General features: G+C 41.4%; 1 long non-coding RNA gene across 3 annotated transcripts in view; it reads left to right on the top strand.

Annotated features, from left to right (window-relative positions):
* Nucleotides 1-5,297: 5,297 nt before the first annotated feature.
* The window catches only part of LOC118656303, a 40,054-nt gene continuing 31,536 nt past the window's right edge, over nt 5,298-13,815 (top strand). For all 3 annotated transcript variants that reach the window (XR_004967571.1, XR_004967577.1, XR_004967583.1), the window contains exons 1-2: nt 5,298-5,336; nt 9,059-9,172. This is a non-coding gene — a long non-coding RNA (uncharacterized LOC118656303). The remainder of the gene's footprint in view (nt 5,337-9,058; nt 9,173-13,815) is intronic.

Genomic DNA, 13,815 nt, shown 5'->3' with positions numbered 1-13,815 from the left:
GGGGAGCTCCCCCGTATCAGGCACAGAGCAGGGCTGATCAGGAGGTTGGGGTGCCTTCCCCTGTCACAAACAGAGCAGGGCGGATAGGGAGGTTGTGGCTCTGCCCCCTGTCACACACAGAGCTGCAGGGCAATCAGGGGGTTTGGGTGCTTCCCCCTGTCACTCTGATCCTGGTTCCGGGAGGCCTCTCAGCTCCGATGATCCCGGTGCTGGGAGGCATATTACCCTTTTACTATATAGGACAGAGGCCTGGTGCATGGGTGGGGCTGGCTGGTTTGCCCTGAAGGGTGTCCTGGATCATGGTGGAGGTCCCCACTGGGGTGCCTGGCCAGCCTGGGTGAGGGGATGATGGCTGTTTGCAGCTGGTCACACACCCTTCAGGGTGGGGGTCCCCACTGTGGTGCCTGGCCAGTCTGCGTGAGGGGCTGAGGGCTGAAGCTCCCAACTGCTCCTTTTTTTCTTTTTTTTTTATTCTGGGCCAGCTTTAGCTCTGGCTCCAGCTCTGAGGCCTCTGCTGCTGCTGAAAGCAGGTATCTGGTTTGTTTGGGTTCTATAATCCAAACAATGTATAACTCCAGCTCTGAGATCCCGGCTCGCTGAAAGCAGGTTTCTGGGGTTTTGTTTAGCTTCTATATTTGTTACAATGTTTCAAACTGCAGGCTCAGAGGCCGGCAAGGCAGGCGGGGAACGTTGGTTTCCTCCGTCACTGAAGCAAGCAAGTCTCATGTTAGTTTCAAGCTGCCTGGTTGCTGGCCGCCATCTTGGCTGGCAGTTAATTTGCATATCGCCCTGATTAGCCAATGGGAAGGGTAGCGGTCATATGCTAATTACCATGTTTCTCTTTTATTAGATAGGATACCTTTTAGTTCTAGTAACATTTATTATGTTTAAGACTATGTCATCTTATATTAATACTAGAGGCCCAGTGTACAAAATTCATGCACAGGGGTGGGGGCGTCCCTCAACCCAGCCTGCACCCTCTCCCATCCGGGACCCCTTGGGAGATGTCCAACTGCCTCTCGCAATCTGGGACTACTAGCTCCTAACTGTTTGCCTGCCTGCCTGCCTTCCTGATCGCCCCTAACCCCTCTGCCTGCCTGATTGCCCCTAATCACTTCTGCCTGCCTGCCCGATCACCCCTAACTACTCCCCTACTGGCCTGATTTCCCCTAACCACTCTGCCTCACCCCACACCTGGGACCCAGGATTTCCTCCTCCGGCCAGTTGCAAGCACCTAGGACCTGGGCTTCCCTCCCTCTGGCTGGCCACAGGCACCCAGGACCCAGACCGGCTTCACCCAGGCCAGCCGCAGCCTCAGGGGACTGTGGTCAGGCAGCTTGTCCCTTTCCCTGGCCAAAGCCACAGCCCCAGCCCCAGCCACTGGTGCCCGGGACATTGGGCAGGTGGCTTGTCCATCTCCCAGGCCACAGGCGCAGGCGTAGTCACTGGAACCTGGGACCATGGGGTGAGCGGCTTGTCCCTCTCCCTGGCCACAGTCTGGCTGGTCCCCATTCCTCTCTTGCTAGCTCATTTGTGCCTGGCTGGTCCCCATTCCTCTCTCTCCAGTGTTGAGTGTCTGAGCCATTACAGCATGGCGGTGTGAAGGCATGATGACCATTTGCATATTAGCTCTTTATTATACAGGATAGCAGTTCCATCTTTCTTAAGATTACTGTTGGCATGGAATCTTTTTTATACTTTTACTTGTAATGTATAGGTATCTTTATATTTAAAGTATATTTCTCATAGACAACTTATTTTGGATCTTGTTATTTTACCTATTTTGAAAAATCTCTGCATTTTAATTGGGGTATTCAGGCCATTTATGCTTAGCATAATCATAAGTACTCTGTTTAAGTTTACCATATTGCTATTTGTTTTCTAGTTGCCTCATCTGTTCTTTGGGAGGTGTTTTACCCCTCTTTTTATGCCATCCTTTGGATTAATTGAAGTTATTTTAATGGTTTTTCTTTTACATCTACATTTGGGATTTTTAGCTATGTCACTTACTTTGCTTTGTTTTGTTTTGCTTTAGTGGTTGTTCTAGGGATTACTCTATGCATTCTTAACTTATAGTCTGTCTACCTCCAAATAATATTACATCACTTTCTGTAAAATCTAAGAACCTTACAACATTATACATGCCTTCCCCACTGTGTATCCCTGTTCATATTTACCAGGCTCACAGCATGGAGGAGGGAATTATATGATCATCCCAAATGATGCAGAAAAATATATGATAAAATAAAAACTTATAGATAACTAAGAAGAAAAGGCACTTCTCTAATCTGATAAAGAGCATGTATGAAAAATATGCAACTAACATCATACTTGATGGAAGACTAAATGCTTCTGCCTCGAGGTCAGGAACAAACAAGGGATATCTTCTTTTCCCATTTCTATTCAACATTGTGCTGAGAGGTAGGGAATGGAGTCTTGCTCAAAAAGTTAAGAAACAAGAAATAAGAGTAATACAGATTGGAAAGAGGTAAAACATTTTATTTGTAGACTAGTAGCCCAGTGCATGAAACCTGTGCACATTGAAAGGGAATTAATTAGAGGAAATATTTTAATATTGCTATTTGCCCTTTCTCTATAATAGAAGTGTCAGAGATGAAAGAAAATTAGTAAAATGTATATGAAAATCTTCCTCCTGTCAGAGTCTGGGGCATGCTGTGGGACCCAGAGTCAAGTCCTTGCCCACCCACTTGCTCCTCGAAATCACGCAAGACTCAAACCCAACCAGCCCCACCCTGTCAAGCTCCGCCAGGTGGGGAACACAGCCTCAGGTCCCCTGTCCTGACGCTGGGTGGGGCGCACAACCTCAGGGCCCTCATCAAACCTCACCAGGCAGGGGCGCACCCTCAGGTCCCCCAGCCTGGTGCCATGGCAGGGGGCATGGCCTCAGGTCGCCCAGCCCGGGGCAGAGGTGTGACCTCAGGTCCCCCGGCCCAGTGCTGAGGCAGGAGGCATGGCCTGAGGTCTCCCGACCTGAGCCGGGGTGGGGGGCACACTTTGAGGTGCCCTGTCAAGCCCTGCCGGGCAGGGGGCACAGCCTCAGGTCCCCTGGCATACCCCCAGGTCCCACCCAGTGCCATAGCAGGGAATGTGGTCTCAGGTCCCCCGGCCTGAAGTGGAGGCACGGCCTGAGGTTCCCCGTCAAGCCCCACTGGGCAGGGGGTATGGCCTGAGGTCCTCCAGCCCTGGCCAGGGCAAGGAGCACAGCCTGAAGTCCCCTGGCCTGGCACTGGGACAGGGGGCAGCCTGAGGTCTCCAGGCCTGAACCAGGGTGGGGGGCATGCTTTGAGGTCCCCCATCAAGCTCCTCCAGGCAAGGGGTGTGGCCTGAGGTTCCCTATCAAGCCCCACTGGGTGGGAGGCGCAGCATCAGGTCCCCTACCCCAGCCCAGTGCCATGTAGCCTTAGGTCCCTGCTGACCCCTGGTTATAGCTCATTATGGAAACCCCTGCTTCTGCTGTGGGCTCAGCCATCTTGTGATGGTGTGAGGGTTAATTTTCATATTACCTCTCTATTATATAGGATTTCTATTTGCCTTTTCTCTATAATAGAAGTGTCAGAGATGAAAGAAAATTAGTAAAATGTTTATGAAAATCTTCCTCCTGTCAGAGTCTGGGGTGCGCCTCCATACCCAGAGTCAAGTCCCTGCCCACCCACTCACACCTTGAAATTGTGCGGAAACCCAGACCCGGCCAGCCCCACCCTCGTCAAGCCCTGCAGGGCAGAAGGCACAGCCTCAGGTCCCCCTCAAGCCCCGCTGGGTGTGGGGCACAGCCTCAGGTCCCCCATCAAGCCCCACGGGGTGTGGGGCACAGCCTCAGGTCCCCCAGTGCAGCCTCAGGTACCTTGGCCCGGCACTGGGGCGGGAGGCATGGCCTCAGGTGCCTTGGCCCCGGTGCAAGAGTGTGAGGGCCCGAGGGTGCAAGGGCTTGACAACCATTTGCATATTAGCTCTTTTTTCTATAGGATGGAATAATTGTGTACGTAGCTAATCCTAAGGAATCTACAAAAATTACTACTAAATATAATATGCACACAAAATGCAAGGTCATTATACACAATTTAATTGTATTTCTATATACCAGCAATGAACAATTGAAAGAAGAAAAATTTAAAACAGTACTATTTGCAATAGCATAAAAATAAAATAATTTAATAAAATATGTATAAGAACTGAATGCTGAAAACCACAAAAGTGAGAAAAATTAAAGAGATAAACTATCTTTGTTGATTGGAAGACTCAATATTATTAAAATATCAATTATCTCTAAATTTATCTACATATTCAAGGCCATCTCATGTAATTTTTACATGTTTCCCTATAGAAAACTTACAAACTAATTCTAACATTTACATTAGGATACAAAGAATGTAGGATGCCCAAAACAATTTTGAAAAAGAAGAACATGTATTGCCTGATTTTAAGTAATACCAAAAAACTATAGTAATCAAGAAAATGTGGCATTAGCATAAGAATAGGCATATAGATCTATTACATTATCTATGAATACAGAGTCCAGAAATAGAACCACATATATACGGTTAATTGATTGATTGATTGATTTTTTTACAAAGGAGCCAATGAGAGAAAGCATATCATTTCAGTAAAGGATGCTGAAATAAACAAACAAAATAAACCTCAATTCTTACCTCACACTTTTCACTAAACTATTTCAAAATGGATCACACACCTAAATGTATTTGCTAGTATCAGAAAACTTCAAACAAAACATGGATAATCTTTATAACGTTGTGTTAGACAAAGACCTTAAGTAAAACACAAAAATCTTGAAGTATAATTTACAAAATTGATACTTTGGGCTCCATCAAAATTAAAACTTTCTGCTCTTTGAAATACACAATTAAGAAAATAAAAAGGCAAACCACGGACTAGAAGAAAATTATATATGACAAGGATTTGCATCCACTTCATGTAAAAGACTCTAGCAACTCAATAATAACCCAATTACAAAGCGGGCTCCATTTAAACTGATATTTCATAAAAGAAGATTGGTCAATAGACACATGAAAAATGCAAATATCACTAGCTACCAGCAACTGCAAATTTAAACCACAATGAGATACTACTATGCACCCATTGGCATAGCTAAAATGAATGGATGAAACCCTTCTGTAGGGTAATGCTCCAATACTTAGCCAAAGCCTTAAAAATGTAAATAGTATTTTGATATTTTTTCTCATTTGTTTCTAATGCTTTAAGTAAACAATTTAAATGTACAAAAGTTTAGCTACAAGAATGTTCATCTAACTATTGTTTATTATAGGAAGTATGGAAAACAAACTAACAATAGGAAAAAGGTAAGTAAATTATTTTCATACATCAAATGTCATTCAGCCACTAAAAAAGATAGAAAATTATATTTGTTTATATCAAAATACATTCATAATATCCTACTTCATTAAAAAAACTTCTTATGAGACTATCATATCTTTTTTTTTAAATATATTTTATTGATTTTTTACAGAGAGGAAGGGAGAGAGATAGAGAGTTAGAAACATCGATGAGAGAGAAACATCGATCAGCTGCCTCCTGCACATCCCCCACTGGGGAAGTGCCCGTAACCCAGGTACATGCCCTTGACCGGAATCGAACCCGGGACCTTTCAGTCCGCAGGCTGATGCTCTATCCACTGAGCCAAACCGGTTTTGGCCATATGATCTTAATATTATACAAAAGCTCACAATAAAAAGGTATGAAAACAATGCGTTATTATCAGAAGTTTTACCTGGATGATTAAAATGTTATGATTTTTTTTCTGCTTGTAGTTTATCTACATTTTCTCATTAATTTAAAATATGCATATAATGTTTGTGTCATGGCAAAAAAAAATATAGGAGTTTATGATGGTATTGCAATTGCTGTGTTGTTCTTAAAAAGTAAAATAAAGAGTAGAATGGCTAGGCCAGGTACTATGTGGAACATGATTGAGATAAGCAATATTGATGTAATAGCGGCCTTAGTGTTTGTCTGAAAAAGACACTAAACCCAAGTGGGGAGTATCCTAGGTCCTGCCATTGCCATCTGACCTCTTCCTATTTCAGGTCTTCCTGGCATGAATTTTGTCAGTTCCCTCAACCAATGGGCTCTTTTTGATAAATCAATTTTGAAAGAAAGCTGCTTTAGGAAGAGCAACCAACATTAATGATGACAATATAGTAAATTTAGGCTGAAATGATTTCATCACTTGAGAATGTGAAATCCTCTGCAATATTTAACTACCACGAAGAAAAGAGCTGTCTAGCATACAATATAAGCACCTGACAGCTTTGCCTGGTATAAAGGATAGATGCTGGTAGATCTTAGCACCTAATGGATGGTATGCATTTAAAAAGTCATCACAATAGAATACCTTTGGTTGGAATTCCTTGAGAACCTTTCAAATGTCTCATGGCCGTTTAAAATATTTTGAGCGCTAGAACTGAGAATTGTTATGTACGTGAGGTATGACAGCTATGTGTAGTCTTATAAGGAAAGATTCAAAGAATTGGACTAAATAGCCCGGTGAGAAGAAAGATGAAGAAAAATGCAATAACAATCCTAAAGAATCTGAAAGATTATTATACATAGGCTGTTTCCCAACTGCTCTCAATACATGGAAGGCAAAGCTTTTGATTCAGCAAGAAGGAGTTGAATAAAACATGGTTAAGAACTTCCTGATTCAACACTGAAATAGGCCAAATAGTGGATAAAATATTCATTCTTAGAATAGACAACCCACTGTTTGATTACCTGGATCAAAGAATTAAACAAATGCTCATTATGTTTCCTTCTAGTCAGTTTGTAAAAGCACAGAAGGAAGTTACTGAAATAGCCACAAAGTGCTTAGTGTTAATTGTTCTAAATGTCACATATAAGAATGACATTGAATACATGTAGAGCTCTAGACATTGCAGAAGCTGTATTTTTAGACTTAAAAATGCATCCAACCAAAAATGCTTTCTAATGCAAAGAAATTAAGAATTAGCATATACACTGCACCTTAGAATAAAATTTTGAAGCATGCTATCATACAGCACCAACCACACTAATGTCTAAACTTTTGTCAAATGTCAAGCAATAAATCAAGTGAGTTTGTGTGACCTTCTATAGAAGCCAGGCTCCTCCAGTTCTGGTCACAAACAATAAAAAAGCTAAGGAAATTCATTGATTTTCCTGAACCACTTGAAAATGACACTTTCTTGTTTGGAACTGTTCCAACACCTAAGGTGCAGTGAGGTCTCAGTAGTCAAAATATTCAAAAATAACAAAACCAGCCGAATGGGGTATTAAACACACCCTGGTGAAATTAGTCATCGAAACAGGCTGGTAGTGCATTCAATTAAAATGACTTCAGTTTATTTAAGACTCAGCCCATGAAAAACGTTCCCCAAAGCTTCAGCTATGAATAGTTTTCTTGTGCAGTTTTCCTGCCGCTTTCCAAACCTTAGCCTCAGGGCCCCAAACATTGTGCATAAAGCACAAGAGCTTGGCAGTGAGACTCAAGGGTCTGGAGGTTTGTATTTTCTTCTACAAAGCCTTTAGGAAAACAAGCTGCTAGCAAACTTTTGTGTCCCACTCAAATTCCAGGGTCCCAGAGCAGTAATTAACGATTAGCTTTGGCCCCAAAATAAAGCACCAATATATTTTGGCAAAGAGGCAAACACAACACATAAGGCGTTTCGCATTAGTTAATGAACAATTATTAATTAGTCAACTCTGAAATAAATAGCCATCTTCCATTTTGCCAGAGACTGTTTACTTCCAAATTACTCCCTCATTACCAGTAACAACCAATTTAGAGCTGTATTATGGCATCAATTTTATTAATGTCACACTGATAAGGCTAGCATAATAACTAAATGGCATACAGCTGTTAAAGAGACTTTTTTATGTAGTAATAATGTATTTATGGTAGATTTTAATATTCTATGTCTTCAGCTGCAATGCTTTATATAGAGGACTGGCTAAAAGATTAGCCAGTAATGAATCTATCACTCTTTTCTCATAATAAAGTCTTAAGTAACATATTTTTTGCATTTTGCAAAGATGTTTGTGTATGTAAACCTTTGTTACCAAAGTCTTATTGTTAGGCAATATTATTATTTATAATTTGCAAAACTGCTCAATAAGAAGCTTGGTAATATATTTCTGTGTGATTTATGGATCCCTCTGAAAAGGAGATAGAATAATATATTTCTGTTTTTCCAGTTAGTTCTGTGTAGAAGGTGAGCAGTAAGCAGTTTCTACAGTGACTATTGCAGCTAATTAAGGATGATATTGGGCAGACTCCTAATATTTTTGTTTTACTGGTAAAAAGAGAAAACTTTAAGAAATAAGCATTCAGCTACAAAAATAATCAGAACAGAACAGCTACAAATAGATGGGTTGCACATTTGTAAAATCTATATGTAAAAATCTAGATGTATGTAAAAGACAAAAGTGCTTTTACAAAAAAGAACTCCACTGGAAATCCTTAAAATAACAAGCTCCCCATGGTGGTGTTAACTGTAAGTGTTGATATACAACAAACTTGGCAGGAATACACATCTTACTTAAGAAAGTGGCAGAGAGGAGAGTGGAAAGAGGGCAGTCCTTGTAATCTAAATAGACCTAAATTCAAATTCTATGAGTGTGGGAAATTCATTTCTGAGAACCTCATTCCTCATCTACAAAAAAGGGTTAAAAAGCTATATTTGCAGGGTTATCATGATGATAAAATTACATAAAGTATGTAAAATGCAAGATTTACAGGAAGTACTCAATTAGTACCACACACATATATAAAAACTAGAGGCCCGTTGCACGAAGAGATTCATGTAATAAGCCTTCCCTTCCCCTGGCTGCCGGCATCAGTTTTCCTCTGGCACCTGGGACCCAGACCTTCACTGCTCCAGCCGGAGCCTTCAGTCTCCACTCCACTGCTTCGCGCCTATGTATGCAAATTAACCGCCATCTTTGTTTGGGTTAATTTGCATACTTTCCTGATTGGCTGGTGAGCATAGCGGAGAGACAGTCAATTTACATGTTTGTCTATCATTAGGTAAGATATACTCTAAGGAGTGACAGTGTTGGGAACCTAAGAGGGAAATCCTTCGTTCAGACTATGCACTGAGTAAATTCCAGTTCACTGAGCATCATTCACGGGCCACATGTGGTAAGTTTCTCTACATCTCTCTTTTTCTCACAAAGGTATCTACAGGACTCTATTGGGTGGCGATTTGGTTGTCTTTTTCTTATGAATTAAAATGAAAAAAGAAGAAAGGAAATGACTTTTTCAAAGAAAAATTATGAAGTTATTTCCAGCCAACAAGAAAGCATGAGAGGACAGAGTCTGCAAGGCCCTGGAATCTGTTCCAGCAGGCATGCATGCCCATGGAGAAATGCCATCCTGTGAAATGAAGTGAATATTTATAAATCAGTATTTCTAAATGTATAAAAATATTGAAGTCCAAGCTTGAGGGGTTGATTTTTATACTTTTCCAAAGAAATTCTAGAAAAGCTTCTAAAAGAATCTTCTCAATGAAGGGATGAATAAGAGCTTGGAAAGGGTGTCATCCATGCAAAGGAAACTAGGCTGATAGCAGTGTTCCCTCCCAGCTTCTGATTCCAAATGTCATCTCCTTACCTCTCCTTCTATTAGCAGCTCACTGTGTGGTTTGTAGGTGATCATTCATCTCCTCTGTAACATTATTCTTCCCTCTTTCCTCTTCCAAGGCTAACAGTTTCTGCTTCTGTCACATCTCCAGTACTTTGTTTTCTTGGTTTCTCCTTCCATGTCAAGCAGCTTTAACTTTTTTAGGTCTGCAAATTTCTTCCCCTGACTCCTGCTTTTCCTCTTTCTCTCTCCCCGTCGGGTCTTATTCCATCTTGCTTTTTTCCTTGCTCACTGCAGGCCTTGAAAGGGTGGTTCAGTGGATTTTCTCTCTGTCACCCCCTTTCAACTAGGTCTCTAAAACATTCTATTGGAACTTCTGGAATAAGGATTGCTTTTGCTGAGGAAATTATGTAGACTGATAGAATCAGATTCTTTCTTTTGTCATATAATAAAAATTGTAATTATCATTTATTATGATGATGACAACAGTGATGATAATGATGATGTCTTGGCTACTAGGCAGCTCAGAACAAATTTGCTGCTCAAATGCAGGAACCATTGATAGTAGCTATTGTTGGCTGGTTTTCTAACTAGCATCAATTTCCTCCCTTTTTGTTCCTAAGAGAATCTCAACTTTCCTTTGGTGTGCCACCCACGTTGCATAGCTTTGTTCTTCAGAGGAAGGTGACTTTATTCTCAGGGACAAGAGATTCCCTCAACCTCTCACCTCCCCACACCATCCAATTACTTTACCCACATGTGTACCCGTATGTGTTTGCCACTTCCTCTGTTACCCTGATCAATCTAGTTGAGTCCAAGTAAGTGGGTCCAATCAGGCTATATGGGACCAATTAGGTTCCATGGTTGGTGATGAGGTTTTCCTGTCTCTCTTACTTTATAAAAAGCATGCTGCCCCAGCCATCTTGCAATTGCGACCAGATCCAGCCTCAGGACAACACTCACACTGAGAATAGCAGATTCCAGAGATGGGAAGAAACATTGTTGATCCTTGGACACCACTTTCCTTGCCCTCCCTTGAGACCTTCTGTTTGGTGAGATGACACAGTCCTCCATCAGGAATGGTCATACTTTTCTAGGAAAGGGCAGATAGTGAGTATTTTGGGTTTTGTGGGCCATCGACTCTCAGATCAGCTCTGCCATCGTAGTGGGAAAGCAGCCATTGACAATATATAAGTGACTGGATATGTCTGTATTCCAGTAAAATTTCATTTACAAAATCAGGTGCTAGGCTGGATATGGTCCCTTTGAGGGTTTTTGTTGCTTTTGGTCATCCTGACAGATCAACTAACCCCAGACATCTGACTGCATTACTATCTTCTGGTAATGAGTTCAAATATTTGAAAAAGTGATTGGTGTGTTTTTTGTTTTTTTTTAAAAATATGTTATTTTGAGGGGTTTTTTTTGAAACATTCATGTTACAAATTCTTCAAAAGCAGACAAATTGAAATAATTTCTTATACAATTATATCTTCTTTCTCCAAATCTTCAAATGTTTTGTCACATTTTCATGAATATTTGTCCATGCTTAGGAATCTCTGACCTTAAAATTTTCTTACCTTCTCATCTACTTCTGCTACTGCTATACTTCTCCCCATCTTTGCAAAACCTCTTTTTATCATCTAATAACTTCCAAATCCAGCCTCAATATATATGTAATATTCTAATTAACATTTCTTTATATATATCTCAATAGTATCTCAAAATGAATTCAGTGTATGGCCCTACTAACAATCCAATCACACTAGTCAAAACTAGGATTTGTTGTTGATACCACCCTCTTTTTTATCCCCTTCCCCACTAACTCATAAAATATCCTCTTGATATGACTCTAATTATTCCTTTCCATTCCCTCCACCCCAACCCTAGCCCCAGCTAGTACATTGCTTGCCTAGTCTGCTGCAGTAATTTACCAAATGATCTATCACCTTCTTTTACTCAGGTCCTAAACATCCTTCATGGCCTTATCCTGCCTGTTTCCCCAGCCTCACCGTCCACCCTGACTCTGCATGCACCAGCCTCTTAGCTCCCATCTATCCTCTGTGTTTTCCATGCTCTCTCCCACCATAGGCTGCTGATTATGCCTCCAGGAATGCTAAAGGTTAGGGCCTCAGAGTAGCAGGGAATAAGGGGGATTGACAAATTCTTTTATATGCAGGTCCCTGCCTTGCCATTTTATCAATGTTTATTGAGTGTTTTGTGTCCTTTCTCTCCCACCCTTCCTTCCATCTTCAGAATATTTATTAAGTATTTTCCTCGTGAAAGGCCATGGTTATACATTTTGTAATATAGGATGTCCACTTGAATCACATAGAGCACACGCTGCTAATAGTAAATAGTTGGAAGCAATAGTAATTCTCATAAAGCTAATATTTATTAAAGATTTATTATGTACCAGGCACTGTACTGAGTTCATAGGCTAATCTAACCCTCAGAACAATGCTACTATGTTAAAATTCTTATCACCATTTTATAGATAAGGAAACTGGAGCTTAATTTTTCTCAAGGTCCTACAACTTGCAAGTGTTAGAAACATGACACAAATCCCTTCAATCTGACAGCAATGTCCACACTCCTAGCCCCTGCATGGTGTTGCTTCTTAAGCCTCATCATAAACTTTTTAGGGAAGAATTAAAGTGAAACAAAACCCAGGGAGAAGGGCCAGAAAAAAAAAGGATCTCTTTTTAGATATTTCAGACCAGGACTACCTCAATTTGTGTTGTGATTTCCTAGATCTGGGGGAAGACACAGACATCTCCTGGGTGAAGGGGGCTCCAAGAAAGTCAGCAGTCTGACAGAAGCTGTGGATAACTCCCTTTTTTCTTGTTGCTTTAAAAATTAGGACAACTGGGAAAACAAAGAAGTCCCTTCTCTCCTCAAACATGATAAAACAAAGGGATACTCTGCAGTGATGGTATACCCTACAGCCAATATAGTCCTCAATATTTTCAGAGCACAGTCATTCTTTGATATAACCCGATGATTATGCTTTTCTCCAAACCCCAGAGTACTGGACTTGTCCTTCAGATGGTGAACTGAGAGCCACAGGCTTCCCTCATCCTATCATTGACCAACCCAACCCTGTGCCCTACTCTCCATTCACCTATTAGTCCACACTCAGTGGAAGACCCCATATGATTTACTGCTGAAAGTATAAATGAGCAATAGTAAGTGACCTCCTCTTGTCAAAGGGGTACTTAAAATCACCAGGCAGGAAGGTCACTGCGTGTGCTAGAGACAGCAGTAATTCTTTGCAGAAAGGAGGTGAAATGATTAGAAAGACAGGTCAAGGGATAAAATGGAGTAAGTAGATGAGTGGAGATTTGTGGGTGAACCATCAAGGCCAGTGTTTCCATTTTCCCACCACTGCTGTCAGGAAGCAATTGCTCCTTTGTTCATGTAAATGACAGGCTTTTAAGAGGTGGACCTCAGCCATTAATTTTAAACAAAAGCCTCTCTTTGGTTGTCTCTGGTGGATCAAGCTACTTTCATGAAATAGCAATAAATTGCACTGGTTTCCCTTGGAGTAGAAGACTGTCCCACCCCTCTCACTCAGCTTGGGAGGGAATGGATTTGTTGTTGTTGCTGTTGTTTTAAGAGAAAGAGAAGATGATGAATCTCATTCCTGCTAAAAGTTTAGTAAGGAATGATATACAATTTAAAGTATTTATTTTCAGTACCTTGTTTTGTTCTTTTCTCCAGATTTCACCAGCTCCTCCCTATCCTCCCATACACACACTTGCAGCTTTTTTTCAACCTCATCACAGTTCCATTTATGCTCAGGGACCCAGTCAAAGTCATTTGCAAGGACCATCTAAGATCCAGGGACTCAGTTCCTGGGGTCATTCTTTCTCTTTCAAAGTCATCATGTGACTGATTTCAGTGGTCTCCAGGAGACTAATTAATGGCATTTTTCATCGAGGAGTCTCTCCCTTCTGGCTGATGTTACCCATATCTAGACTTCATCTCTTCCTTTAGGGACACCCAGGTCTGGGGTTGTGGTTCTGAATGGGAACTACTTGAACTAGGAGAGCTCGACTTCATTTTGTGCAAAAGGTGAGCCTGAGCCTTGTTTTCCACACATGTGAAGAGGAAGCTCACACACCTCCTGTGAACTGGGAGAGGCTCTCAATACCAGTTGCTGCACAGAGCAAACCAGTAACGAGTAGCAGAGCCAGTTTCAA

Source organism: Myotis myotis, unplaced genomic scaffold (genome assembly GCF_014108235.1).
Source record: "Myotis myotis isolate mMyoMyo1 unplaced genomic scaffold, mMyoMyo1.p scaffold_m19_p_1, whole genome shotgun sequence".
Taxonomy (NCBI): Eukaryota; Metazoa; Chordata; class Mammalia; order Chiroptera; family Vespertilionidae; genus Myotis; species Myotis myotis.
This window is presented reverse-complemented; position numbering and strand designations above follow the sequence as displayed.